We start from the raw sequence: 14738 nt of genomic DNA, 5'->3' as shown, positions 1-14738 counted from the left end.
GAGAGACCATTTTCAGTGGGGACAACCAAGAGGCAAAAGAGGAAAAGAAAATTGGGGAATGGGGACAAAGGAAGTAAATGATTAATGTTGATTGGATGAAGTAATAAAAAGAAAGAGTAGTTAGTTGGGTGTGGAAGAAGAGGAGTCGTGGGTTATGAAGTGAAATGGGGACCACAGGAGTAAAGGAAACTTGGAGAGTGGGGACCAAAAGTAATGACTGATATAATTGATATCTGGTCCTTAGAGGAGGAAAGTGAATGATATAAATTTTGTGACCCATTCTTTCATATTTTTTTAAAAAAATTCTGGGGGCACCATTAAAATTGTATCAAAATTATAGGAGTATTATAGGAATTTAAGGAGGGCAGTGGGGGCCCGTGCCCCCAGTGCCCCCACTGTAAATCCGCCCCTGTATTAAACTGCTACACTGCTGAACCTGTTGGCTTCATCCGAGAAAGAAAACATAAGAAATCTTGGCTATTTCTTGCAAATCATAGCTTCTAAACTAGTGTATTAAGTTGTAAAATATCATAAGTCCCTTAACCTCAGCAAGTAAGACCGAAATAACCTGAACCCAATGTGAGTAAAGCAGAGCTCTTGAACCCGACTGATTGCAGGTTGATGTCCGAGAGAATGAAGCAGAATGTGCTTCTGACCGTCCACTTTTGACCTTGAAAATGCAAGAACTAGATATTGATGTCTTTATAGGAAATGTAGGTCTATGTCTTAGCTTCGAAACGCTATAACATTTGCCTCAATTCGATGAGTGTAGCTTCACTTGTGATCAAAACCTCAGAGGATGGCAAAGCTGCCCTTCTCGTTGCCTTTCTCTTGTTTCCCGAATGCAACTTGCTTTGATGCTGGCATTGAGCAAACCAAATTTTGAACAGCAATTCTGCTAATTCCAACTTTGTAAGCTTACATAAATGATAGTTACGGTTGCTCTGAGATTTAATGACTATATCTAGTTCTACGAGTAGAGTTAAACTAAGGTAAATGAGAGGAAAACTCGTATTATATACATAAATTGCCTTTTAATCACTTAATCTTGTCTTCATGAATATTTTAAAGATTATAAAATTTGAGGGGTTGGTGTAATGGAATTAAATTTGATTTCCAAATAACCTAAAGTTTAACTAGTTAAAAGGAACCAATGGAATATTCGCAAGCCTTAATCTTAGAATCTTCAGTGGAAAATGATTTAATCCTAAAATAAATATTTTATAAATTATTAACTTGAAAATTATGTATATTTCTTGATTAAAACAATAAAGTCAATAAGTTTCAAAATAAAATGATAAATGAATATTAAACATGTTATATTTTGTATTTTAAAGTCAAACTTGATTTTAATAGTTCAAATGGTAAGGTAAGAACAATAAGTGAACATCTACAAATTATGTATTTACTTTAAAATTATTAACTTGCTTCAGGAAGTAGCTGTGAGCCAGGAAGCCACCCTGAAGCCTGAGAGTAGTTATTTGAATATTTAGTGAGTGTTGCCGAACTATATGCTTAACTGTTTATGTTCTTAAATGAAATTATGTGATAAATGTATGTACTATGGATATTGCTAGTGAATCCTTGTAATGTGTAAATCAATTGTCCATCGCCTTCTAAGTCGGGGATGTACTATATCGCACACGGCTTAGTTGAACTTGAAGGTTGATAATTGATCAAATGATATTATATATGTGCATGAATGTAAGCCGCATTAGGTGAACTGGGCCCAAAATCCTTTGTTCAACGGGCTATTCGAGCCAGCAAAAGGCTTTGTCGGATAGAACGGAAGCTCTGGATAAATGTTTCGGTATACTCGAGTATTACCTAGAAGTTGGTGGATTATCGAACTGATCACTGAATTGAGGGGATCGTTTATTAGTTTTGGAGGATATAAGGGAATGAATTGGCGGAATGTACAATGATGTTGAAATGACTCTCAGGAGTAGTTTGTATCCTTTGAAAGTGTTTGAATAGTGAAATGTGCATTACTTGCTTAATTGTACTATTTCAAGTGTTTGTTAAATGTTACTTCCTTGGTAAACCTCACTAAACTTTAACTCAACCGTTTAGTTTGTTTTCCTTATAGGAATTGGTGGTCAGGGTTTGAACGGGGGATCTTAGCAAGTTAGCGTAAAGACTTTTGTGTATGTGCACCCCTTTAATATCCTATTAAGGGTTGAAGCTTTTGTATTAAACTAGGTATTGTGAAAGACTTGAACGGTTGGGTTTTGTCTTATCAGATGTTATCTTTGAAGTTAATGTAAATATTTGTGAGAGTTATCTAACTGGTATCTCTGAAGTTAATGTGACATTAGTGAATCCTGAAGAGAGTTAGGCAGGCAATCCGCTAACTTTTAGGATACGCCCTAGAAGAAGGTGAGTCATCACACTCCTTGAAATTCGTCGAAGTCATCCCATGCCTCTAACATTTTATTTCTTTTAGGCATATGAAATTGACCATCTCCTTCACTTACCATTCCTTTTGAGCATTATTGTCCCGGGTTGTCGCTTGTCCTCTATTGGTATTCAAAGTACCACTTTCATTTCCAGGAGCAATAGCTTCATTTCCCTTTTTTTTTTAGTAAAATAAATTGCTATTATTCATCAAAATAATTATTCATTCCATAATAACTCAGAATCATCACGCAAAGATCACACAATTCCAAGGCTTCTTATAATTCAATAGGCTATGCAATAGCAATTAACGTAGGGTGAATCACTAGAAGGCTTTTTGCAAACGCCTCCATCAGCGTATTTTTCTTACTTACAAATTGCAATACACTCTGGAATTGTTGTGCATCGACCCTGGTATATCAGCCATGTCTCATTTGTTACATTGGACATGGCAATTGCTGGACTAGAAAGCAAACCATAGCAAAGCAATCCCATGAGAATGGATGCTCTAAAGATGATACCCATAGTCATTCTTGCAGTTGTTTGGTACGTGAATGCCAGGCAATAGAGCCCAAGAGGAGAAGAATTGCCTATTGACATTGTAATAGCTTCATTTCCTCCTTCATTACTCGCAGAGACAAATACTGGACTTTCCAAGATCAATGGAGTGGCAGTAGATGCACGTGGCTATAGCATTGAGGGAACCTTGGAGGGGGAGGCTAATCAACATGCCTTTAAATTAAAAAAATATGTTATATTACTGAATAATTGTAGACCTAAAAATCACATACCAAAGTTGTTTGTTAACACTATTGACCCTTGCTAATTCTTATGAGTTATGACAAACCACTACTATGCTTAGCAAAGAAACAAACTCGTAATAAACAACAAGGTAAACCTGACTTTACTAACTATGAATTGAAGACGAAATGGAAACCTTTACTAACTAAGGCTTGACTTTAACAAATACTCCCAAATTAAAGTGTGACTTTATCGCTTTAACAAAGATGCACAAATTAAATCTAAGAGCTGCAAAGTTTGGATATATACATAATGAAAAAATGAATAGCCCAAAATGACATGAATTCCACCTTTCATCAAAATTCTAGTATTTGGTATTGAATATTGATTAGCAATAGCTAGTGTTAATCTCAAATTCATTCGAGTTGTAAATCTCTCCAAAAAACGAAGAAAACAGGTGCCCAACATTACCAACTAAAACTACATTGTTGCTTTTTAAGGACAACAAGCAAAGATTCTTAAGCATTGTGACATGTCAGATTGTTTTGGACAGTGATTATATATACTCAAGAACAATGACAATAGCCCAGCAATGTAAGCTTTTACACAACCATGACTCAAATTCTCAAAAGCTGTCACTGTTTAAATTTCTTTTTCTTCGTCTTCCAAACAAGAAAGCAAGAAGGCAGCGTGAATTATGTGATATTCTCAAGGAAAAAAAAAGTAGCAAGGCAGTTTCATTCATTCACTTGCCCACTCCAGCGGCGTTGCCTCTATTGCGCCAATGTAGGAGTCCAGTGTCCAACAAATTGAGCTATCCTCCTACATTTTCCTAAATTTTTATTACTTCCCCAATCACAAGACAGCAACCCAGCTCTCATCTGTGCTCTGAAATACCTTCACAATTGCAAATCCTAATTTTGGTGTTAGGGTTTTAGGTTTAACAAATTCTCCCTAAATTAGCAAAAATGGATTTGTAATTAACATGTTTCATACACAAGTACAATAGAATTACCTCAAATAATAGCAATGCAACTGATGAAACTTTACATTATCATCTGCAACCTCCACTGCTTCACCTCACTAATTTCGGCTCCTCCTAATATTCATCCCCTTCAGATTGAAGTCAATGCCATTTACCGTTACCGTCTAATGAAGCTTAAGCTCATGGTCGTGGAAGATATCAATCGAGTTAGGGTGGAGCTCTAGTAGGTGATGAGCTTCATCCAATCTCCATGTTGAAGAGGGACTACGGGAGGAAGAAGTTTCTTCAAGACTTCTTATTTTGTGACATTTCTTTTCTTTGGTCCCCAGGGGCGGAGCCAGAAAAAAATCTTAGTGGGGGCACAAATAATACTAAAATTTTTTATCTACTCTTTTTTTAATTTTTTGAGCAAAAAATAAATAAATTCACTAACAAGTACAATTGATATGTATATTCCATGAAAAACGTAAAAAGACAAACTCAAAATTATTAATGTAATAATAATTTTATTTAAAAATTTCTTTTATTGTCATTTTTTGCACCTTCATTATCCTTGGCTTCTTCTTTATTAGATGGCTCTTTTTCCATTGATTTCCTCTTGAAATATCTCTCCATAGCTAAAGAAATTAAAATCAATATATAAGATACTAATCCAATTAAAATATTAAATGTACAATAAAATCTAATAATCTATCCAAGAACTATTTTACAAGTTAAAGTTATTTATTAAATCATTAATCACAACATATCATTACTATATCAAATCACAACTTATTCATTCATTACTATATCAAATCATTAATCAGAATATATGAACATAATCAAGTTAATTAGACAAAAGGATCCATATAAGAATAATTTAAAAGTTAAAATATATGTCAAATGGCCCTCTATTCATCATTACATTAACTCCAAATAAGAAACTAATCAAGGAAAATAAAAAATAAATTATAAATTATAAATCTATAAAATCACCATTTCACAAGTTAAAATATTTATCAAATATCAAATAACCCATTTATTAGTTATTACATTAACTAATCAATTTTCAAATTTCTCTAAAACAGTAATAATCTCATGCTCTAGAAATATATTTGCAAACAAATTTAAAATAATAATAATAATAAGTAATTGTTTAGAACCTGATTTTAATGGTCTCCCAAAATTGGTGAAAAGAGTTGCAAATCAGTGGCACTGTGGCAGACTCAGGTCCCTTTACTTCCTTTGTGCCCCATATCACGTTATTTAATTGGAAAGAAGTCAGCTTCAAGGACTGGTTTCTTGCGGTTGAACTGAAGAAAGCAGGTCTTGGTTTTCAAAAAGCCTACTCCTTTAATGGAACACTGTTTGAAGTAGTCAACAACACCATTTTCATGACAGGAAAACCAGGATCGGACTATTTGATGGGAGAGACCATTTTCAGTGGGGACAACCAAGAGGCAAAAGAGGAAAAGAAAATTGGGGAATGGGGACAAAGGAAGTAAATGATTAATGTTGATTGGATGAAGTAATAAAAAGAAAGAGTAGTTAGTTGGGTGTGGAAGAAGAGGAGTCGTGGGTTATGAAGTGAAATGGGGACCACAGGAGTAAAGGAAACTTGGAGAGTGGGGACCAAAAGTAATGACTGATATAATTGATATCTGGTCCTTAGAGGAGGAAAGTGAATGATATAAATTTTGTGACCCATTCTTTCATATTTTTTTAAAAAAATTCTGGGGGCACCATTAAAATTGTATCAAAATTATAGGAGTATTATAGGAATTTAAGGAGGGCAGTGGGGGCCCGTGCCCCCAGTGCCCCCACTGTAAATCCGCCCCTGTATTAAACTGCTACACTGCTGAACCTGTTGGCTTCATCCGAGAAAGAAAACATAAGAAATCTTGGCTATTTCTTGCAAATCATAGCTTCTAAACTAGTGTATTAAGTTGTAAAATATCATAAGTCCCTTAACCTCAGCAAGTAAGACCGAAATAACCTGAACCCAATGTGAGTAAAGCAGAGCTCTTGAACCCGACTGATTGCAGGTTGATGTCCGAGAGAATGAAGCAGAATGTGCTTCTGACCGTCCACTTTTGACCTTGAAAATGCAAGAACTAGATATTGATGTCTTTATAGGAAATGTAGGTCTATGTCTTAGCTTCGAAACGCTATAACATTTGCCTCAATTCGATGAGTGTAGCTTCACTTGTGATCAAAACCTCAGAGGATGGCAAAGCTGCCCTTCTCGTTGCCTTTCTCTTGTTTCCCGAATGCAACTTGCTTTGATGCTGGCATTGAGCAAACCAAATTTTGAACAGCAATTCTGCTAATTCCAACTTTGTAAGCTTACATAAATGATAGTTACGGTTGCTCTGAGATTTAATGACTATATCTAGTTCTACGAGTAGAGTTAAACTAAGGTAAATGAGAGGAAAACTCGTATTATATACATAAATTGCCTTTTAATCACTTAATCTTGTCTTCATGAATATTTTAAAGATTATAAAATTTGAGGGGTTGGTGTAATGGAATTAAATTTGATTTCCAAATAACCTAAAGTTTAACTAGTTAAAAGGAACCAATGGAATATTCGCAAGCCTTAATCTTAGAATCTTCAGTGGAAAATGATTTAATCCTAAAATAAATATTTTATAAATTATTAACTTGAAAAATATGTATATTTCTTGATTAAAACAATAAAGTCAATAAGTTTCAAAATAAAATGATAAATGAATATTAAACATGTTATATTTTGTATTTTAAAGTCAAACTTGATTTTAATAGTTCAAATGGTAAGGTAAGAACAATAAGTGAACATCTACAAATTATGTATTTACTTTAAAATTATTAACTTGCTTCAGGAAGTAGCTGTGAGCCAGGAAGCCACCCTGAAGCCTGAGAGTAGTTATTTGAATATTTAGTGAGTGTTGCCGAACTATATGCTTAACTGTTTATGTTCTTAAATGAAATTATGTGATAAATGTATGTACTATGGATATTGCTAGTGAATCCTTGTAATGTGTAAATCAATTGTCCATCGCCTTCTAAGTCGGGGATGTACTATATCGCACACGGCTTAGTTGAACTTGAAGGTTGATAATTGATCAAATGATATTATATATGTGCATGAATGTAAGCCGCATTAGGTGAACTGGGCCCAAAATCCTTTGTTCAACGGGCTATTCGAGCCAGCAAAAGGCTTTGTCGGATAGAACGGAAGCTCTGGATAAATGTTTCGGTATACTCGAGTATTACCTAGAAGTTGGTGGATTATCGAACTGATCACTGAATTGAGGGGATCGTTTATTAGTTTTGGAGGATATAAGGGAATGAATTGGCGGAATGTACAATGATGTTGAAATGACTCTCAGGAGTAGTTTGTATCCTTTGAAAGTGTTTGAATAGTGAAATGTGCATTACTTGCTTAATTGTACTATTTCAAGTGTTTGTTAAATGTTACTTCCTTGGTAAACCTCACTAAACTTTAACTCAACCGTTTAGTTTGTTTTCCTTATAGGAATTGGTGGTCAGGGTTTGAACGGGGGATCTTAGCAAGTTAGCGTAAAGACTTTTGTGTATGTGCACCCCTTTAATATCCTATTAAGGGTTGAAGCTTTTGTATTAAACTAGGTATTGTGAAAGACTTGAACGGTTGGGTTTTGTCTTATCAGATGTTATCTTTGAAGTTAATGTAAATATTTGTGAGAGTTATCTAACTGGTATCTCTGAAGTTAATGTGACATTAGTGAATCCTGAAGAGAGTTAGGCAGGCAATCCGCTAACTTTTAGGATACGCCCTAGAAGAAGGTGAGTCATCACACTCCTTGAAATTCGTCGAAGTCATCCCATGCCTCTAACATTTTATTTCTTTTAGGCATATGAAATTGACCATCTCCTTCACTTACCATTCCTTTTGAGCATTATTGTCCCGGGTTGTCGCTTGTCCTCTATTGGTATTCAAAGTACCACTTTCATTTCCAGGAGCAATAGCTTCATTTCCCTTTTTTTTTTAGTAAAATAAATTGCTATTATTCATCAAAATAATTATTCATTCCATAATAACTCAGAATCATCACGCAAAGATCACACAATTCCAAGGCTTCTTATAATTCAATAGGCTATGCAATAGCAATTAACGTAGGGTGAATCACTAGAAGGCTTTTTGCAAACGCCTCCATCAGCGTATTTTTCTTACTTACAAATTGCAATACACTCTGGAATTGTTGTGCATCGACCCTGGTATATCAGCCATGTCTCATTTGTTACATTGGACATGGCAATTGCTGGACTAGAAAGCAAACCATAGCAAAGCAATCCCATGAGAATGGATGCTCTAAAGATGATACCCATAGTCATTCTTGCAGTTGTTTGGTACGTGAATGCCAGGCAATAGAGCCCAAGAGGAGAAGAATTGCCTATTGACATTGTAATAGCTTCATTTCCTCCTTCATTACTCGCAGAGACAAATACTGGACTTTCCAAGATCAATGGAGTGGCAGTAGATGCACGTGGCTATAGCATTGAGGGAACCTTGGAGGGGGAGGCTAATCAACATGCCTTTAAATTAAAAAAATATGTTATATTACTGAATAATTGTAGACCTAAAAATCACATACCAAAGTTGTTTGTTAACACTATTGACCCTTGCTAATTCTTATGAGTTATGACAAACCACTACTATGCTTAGCAAAGAAACAAACTCGTAATAAACAACAAGGTAAACCTGACTTTACTAACTATGAATTGAAGACGAAATGGAAACCTTTACTAACTAAGGCTTGACTTTAACAAATACTCCCAAATTAAAGTGTGACTTTATCGCTTTAACAAAGATGCACAAATTAAATCTAAGAGCTGCAAAGTTTGGATATATACATAATGAAAAAATGAATAGCCCAAAATGACATGAATTCCACCTTTCATCAAAATTCTAGTATTTGGTATTGAATATTGATTAGCAATAGCTAGTGTTAATCTCAAATTCATTCGAGTTGTAAATCTCTCCAAAAAACGAAGAAAACAGGTGCCCAACATTACCAACTAAAACTACATTGTTGCTTTTTAAGGACAACAAGCAAAGATTCTTAAGCATTGTGACATGTCAGATTGTTTTGGACAGTGATTATATATACTCAAGAACAATGACAATAGCCCAGCAATGTAAGCTTTTACACAACCATGACTCAAATTCTCAAAAGCTGTCACTGTTTAAATTTCTTTTTCTTCGTCTTCCAAACAAGAAAGCAAGAAGGCAGCGTGAATTATGTGATATTCTCAAGGAAAAAAAAAGTAGCAAGGCAGTTTCATTCATTCACTTGCCCACTCCAGCGGCGTTGCCTCTATTGCGCCAATGTAGGAGTCCAGTGTCCAACAAATTGAGCTATCCTCCTACATTTTCCTAAATTTTTATTACTTCCCCAATCACAAGACAGCAACCCAGCTCTCATCTGTGCTCTGAAATACCTTCACAATTGCAAATCCTAATTTTGGTGTTAGGGTTTTAGGTTTAACAAATTCTCCCTAAATTAGCAAAAATGGATTTGTAATTAACATGTTTCATACACAAGTACAATAGAATTACCTCAAATAATAGCAATGCAACTGATGAAACTTTACATTATCATCTGCAACCTCCACTGCTTCACCTCACTAATTTCGGCTCCTCCTAATATTCATCCCCTTCAGATTGAAGTCAATGCCATTTACCGTTACCGTCTAATGAAGCTTAAGCTCATGGTCGTGGAAGATATCAATCGAGTTAGGGTGGAGCTCTAGTAGGTGATGAGCTTCATCCAATCTCCATGTTGAAGAGGGACTACGGGAGGAAGAAGTTTCTTCAAGACTTCTTATTTTGTGACATTTCTTTTCTTTGGTCCCCAGGGGCGGAGCCAGAAAAAAATCTTAGTGGGGGCACAAATAATACTAAAATTTTTTATCTACTCTTTTTTTAATTTTTTGAGCAAAAAATAAATAAATTCACTAACAAGTACAATTGATATGTATATTCCATGAAAAACGTAAAAAGACAAACTCAAAATTATTAATGTAATAATAATTTTATTTAAAAATTTCTTTTATTGTCATTTTTTGCACCTTCATTATCCTTGGCTTCTTCTTTATTAGATGGCTCTTTTTCCATTGATTTCCTCTTGAAATATCTCTCCATAGCTAAAGAAATTAAAATCAATATATAAGATACTAATCCAATTAAAATATTAAATGTACAATAAAATCTAATAATCTATCCAAGAACTATTTTACAAGTTAAAGTTATTTATTAAATCATTAATCACAACATATCATTACTATATCAAATCACAACTTATTCATTCATTACTATATCAAATCATTAATCAGAATATATGAACATAATCAAGTTAATTAGACAAAAGGATCCATATAAGAATAATTTAAAAGTTAAAATATATGTCAAATGGCCCTCTATTCATCATTACATTAACTCCAAATAAGAAACTAATCAAGGAAAATAAAAAATAAATTATAAATTATAAATCTATAAAATCACCATTTCACAAGTTAAAATATTTATCAAATATCAAATAACCCATTTATTAGTTATTACATTAACTAATCAATTTTCAAATTTCTCTAAAACAGTAATAATCTCATGCTCTAGAAATATATTTGCAAACAAATTTAAAATAATAATAATAATAAGTAATTGTTTAGAACCTGATTTTAATGGTCTCCCAAAATTGGTGAAAAGAGTTGCAAATCAGTGGCACTGTGGCAGACTCAGGTCCCTTTACTTCCTTTGTGCCCCATATCACGTTATTTAATTGGAAAGAAGTCAGCTTCAAGGACTGGTTTCTTGCGGTTGAACTGAAGAAAGCAGGTCTTGGTTTTCAAAAAGCCTACTCCTTTAATGGAACACTGTTTGAAGTAGTCAACAACACCATTTTCATGACAGGAAAACCAGGATCGGACTATTTGATGGGAGAGACCATTTTCAGTGGGGACAACCAAGAGGCAAAAGAGGAAAAGAAAATTGGGGAATGGGGACAAAGGAAGTAAATGATTAATGTTGATTGGATGAAGTAATAAAAAGAAAGAGTAGTTAGTTGGGTGTGGAAGAAGAGGAGTCGTGGGTTATGAAGTGAAATGGGGACCACAGGAGTAAAGGAAACTTGGAGAGTGGGGACCAAAAGTAATGACTGATATAATTGATATCTGGTCCTTAGAGGAGGAAAGTGAATGATATAAATTTTGTGACCCATTCTTTCATATTTTTTTAAAAAAATTCTGGGGGCACCATTAAAATTGTATCAAAATTATAGGAGTATTATAGGAATTTAAGGAGGGCAGTGGGGGCCCGTGCCCCCAGTGCCCCCACTGTAAATCCGCCCCTGTATTAAACTGCTACACTGCTGAACCTGTTGGCTTCATCCGAGAAAGAAAACATAAGAAATCTTGGCTATTTCTTGCAAATCATAGCTTCTAAACTAGTGTATTAAGTTGTAAAATATCATAAGTCCCTTAACCTCAGCAAGTAAGACCGAAATAACCTGAACCCAATGTGAGTAAAGCAGAGCTCTTGAACCCGACTGATTGCAGGTTGATGTCCGAGAGAATGAAGCAGAATGTGCTTCTGACCGTCCACTTTTGACCTTGAAAATGCAAGAACTAGATATTGATGTCTTTATAGGAAATGTAGGTCTATGTCTTAGCTTCGAAACGCTATAACATTTGCCTCAATTCGATGAGTGTAGCTTCACTTGTGATCAAAACCTCAGAGGATGGCAAAGCTGCCCTTCTCGTTGCCTTTCTCTTGTTTCCCGAATGCAACTTGCTTTGATGCTGGCATTGAGCAAACCAAATTTTGAACAGCAATTCTGCTAATTCCAACTTTGTAAGCTTACATAAATGATAGTTACGGTTGCTCTGAGATTTAATGACTATATCTAGTTCTACGAGTAGAGTTAAACTAAGGTAAATGAGAGGAAAACTCGTATTATATACATAAATTGCCTTTTAATCACTTAATCTTGTCTTCATGAATATTTTAAAGATTATAAAATTTGAGGGGTTGGTGTAATGGAATTAAATTTGATTTCCAAATAACCTAAAGTTTAACTAGTTAAAAGGAACCAATGGAATATTCGCAAGCCTTAATCTTAGAATCTTCAGTGGAAAATGATTTAATCCTAAAATAAATATTTTATAAATTATTAACTTGAAAAATATGTATATTTCTTGATTAAAACAATAAAGTCAATAAGTTTCAAAATAAAATGATAAATGAATATTAAACATGTTATATTTTGTATTTTAAAGTCAAACTTGATTTTAATAGTTCAAATGGTAAGGTAAGAACAATAAGTGAACATCTACAAATTATGTATTTACTTTAAAATTATTAACTTGCTTCAGGAAGTAGCTGTGAGCCAGGAAGCCACCCTGAAGCCTGAGAGTAGTTATTTGAATATTTAGTGAGTGTTGCCGAACTATATGCTTAACTGTTTATGTTCTTAAATGAAATTATGTGATAAATGTATGTACTATGGATATTGCTAGTGAATCCTTGTAATGTGTAAATCAATTGTCCATCGCCTTCTAAGTCGGGGATGTACTATATCGCACACGGCTTAGTTGAACTTGAAGGTTGATAATTGATCAAATGATATTATATATGTGCATGAATGTAAGCCGCATTAGGTGAACTGGGCCCAAAATCCTTTGTTCAACGGGCTATTCGAGCCAGCAAAAGGCTTTGTCGGATAGAACGGAAGCTCTGGATAAATGTTTCGGTATACTCGAGTATTACCTAGAAGTTGGTGGATTATCGAACTGATCACTGAATTGAGGGGATCGTTTATTAGTTTTGGAGGATATAAGGGAATGAATTGGCGGAATGTACAATGATGTTGAAATGACTCTCAGGAGTAGTTTGTATCCTTTGAAAGTGTTTGAATAGTGAAATGTGCATTACTTGCTTAATTGTACTATTTCAAGTGTTTGTTAAATGTTACTTCCTTGGTAAACCTCACTAAACTTTAACTCAACCGTTTAGTTTGTTTTCCTTATAGGAATTGGTGGTCAGGGTTTGAACGGGGGATCTTAGCAAGTTAGCGTAAAGACTTTTGTGTATGTGCACCCCTTTAATATCCTATTAAGGGTTGAAGCTTTTGTATTAAACTAGGTATTGTGAAAGACTTGAACGGTTGGGTTTTGTCTTATCAGATGTTATCTTTGAAGTTAATGTAAATATTTGTGAGAGTTATCTAACTGGTATCTCTGAAGTTAATGTGACATTAGTGAATCCTGAAGAGAGTTAGGCAGGCAATCCGCTAACTTTTAGGATACGCCCTAGAAGAAGGTGAGTCATCACACTCCTTGAAATTCGTCGAAGTCATCCCATGCCTCTAACATTTTATTTCTTTTAGGCATATGAAATTGACCATCTCCTTCACTTACCATTCCTTTTGAGCATTATTGTCCCGGGTTGTCGCTTGTCCTCTATTGGTATTCAAAGTACCACTTTCATTTCCAGGAGCAATAGCTTCATTTCCCTTTTTTTTTTAGTAAAATAAATTGCTATTATTCATCAAAATAATTATTCATTCCATAATAACTCAGAATCATCACGCAAAGATCACACAATTCCAAGGCTTCTTATAATTCAATAGGCTATGCAATAGCAATTAACGTAGGGTGAATCACTAGAAGGCTTTTTGCAAACGCCTCCATCAGCGTATTTTTCTTACTTACAAATTGCAATACACTCTGGAATTGTTGTGCATCGACCCTGGTATATCAGCCATGTCTCATTTGTTACATTGGACATGGCAATTGCTGGACTAGAAAGCAAACCATAGCAAAGCAATCCCATGAGAATGGATGCTCTAAAGATGATACCCATAGTCATTCTTGCAGTTGTTTGGTACGTGAATGCCAGGCAATAGAGCCCAAGAGGAGAAGAATTGCCTATTGACATTGTAATAGCTTCATTTCCTCCTTCATTACTCGCAGAGACAAATACTGGACTTTCCAAGATCAATGGAGTGGCAGTAGATGCACGTGGCTATAGCATTGAGGGAACCTTGGAGGGGGAGGCTAATCAACATGCCTTTAAATTAAAAAAATATGTTATATTACTGAATAATTGTAGACCTAAAAATCACATACCAAAGTTGTTTGTTAACACTATTGACCCTTGCTAATTCTTATGAGTTATGACAAACCACTACTATGCTTAGCAAAGAAACAAACTCGTAATAAACAACAAGGTAAACCTGACTTTACTAACTATGAATTGAAGACGAAATGGAAACCTTTACTAACTAAGGCTTGACTTTAACAAATACTCCCAAATTAAAGTGTGACTTTATCGCTTTAACAAAGATGCACAAATTAAATCTAAGAGCTGCAAAGTTTGGATATATACATAATGAAAAAATGAATAGCCCAAAATGACATGAATTCCACCTTTCATCAAAATTCTAGTATTTGGTATTGAATATTGATTAGCAATAGCTAGTGTTAATCTCAAATTCATTCGAGTTGTAAATCTCTCCAAAAAACGAAGAAAACAGGTGCCCAACATTACCAACTAAAACTACATTGTTGCTTTTTAAGGACAACAAGCAAAGATTCTTAAGCATTGTGACATGTCAGA

General features: G+C 34.6%; 2 long non-coding RNA genes across 6 annotated transcripts; both read right to left on the bottom strand.

Annotated features, from left to right (window-relative positions):
- Positions 1–3678: 3678 nt before the first annotated feature.
- Positions 3679–5731, bottom strand: LOC113720835 (uncharacterized). Of its 3 annotated transcripts, none has more exons than XR_011841734.1 (3): positions 5266–5731; positions 4154–4740; positions 3679–4052 (listed from the first exon to the last, which is right to left on the bottom strand). It is a non-coding gene; the product is annotated as an uncharacterized lncRNA (long non-coding RNA). The 3 variants fall into 3 exon arrangements; XR_011841735.1 differs by having other exon boundaries at positions 4154–4439; positions 5266–5702; XR_003455541.2 differs by lacking the exon at positions 5266–5731 and having other exon boundaries at positions 4154–5253.
- A 3477-nt stretch (positions 5732–9208) lies between these two features.
- On the bottom strand, positions 9209–11261 carry LOC140037731 (uncharacterized). Of its 3 annotated transcripts, none has more exons than XR_011841732.1 (3): positions 10796–11261; positions 9684–10270; positions 9209–9582 (listed from the first exon to the last, which is right to left on the bottom strand). It is a non-coding gene; the product is annotated as an uncharacterized lncRNA (long non-coding RNA). The 3 variants fall into 3 exon arrangements; XR_011841733.1 differs by having other exon boundaries at positions 9684–9969; positions 10796–11232; XR_011841731.1 differs by lacking the exon at positions 10796–11261 and having other exon boundaries at positions 9684–10783.
- Positions 11262–14738: the final 3477 nt, after the last annotated feature.

The sequence above is a fragment of the Coffea arabica genome, chromosome 3c (genome assembly GCF_036785885.1).
Source record: "Coffea arabica cultivar ET-39 chromosome 3c, Coffea Arabica ET-39 HiFi, whole genome shotgun sequence".
NCBI lineage: Eukaryota > Viridiplantae > Streptophyta > Magnoliopsida > Gentianales > Rubiaceae > Coffea > Coffea arabica.
The sequence above is the reverse complement of the archived record's forward strand: the minus strand, read 5'-3'. Positions and strand labels throughout refer to the sequence as shown.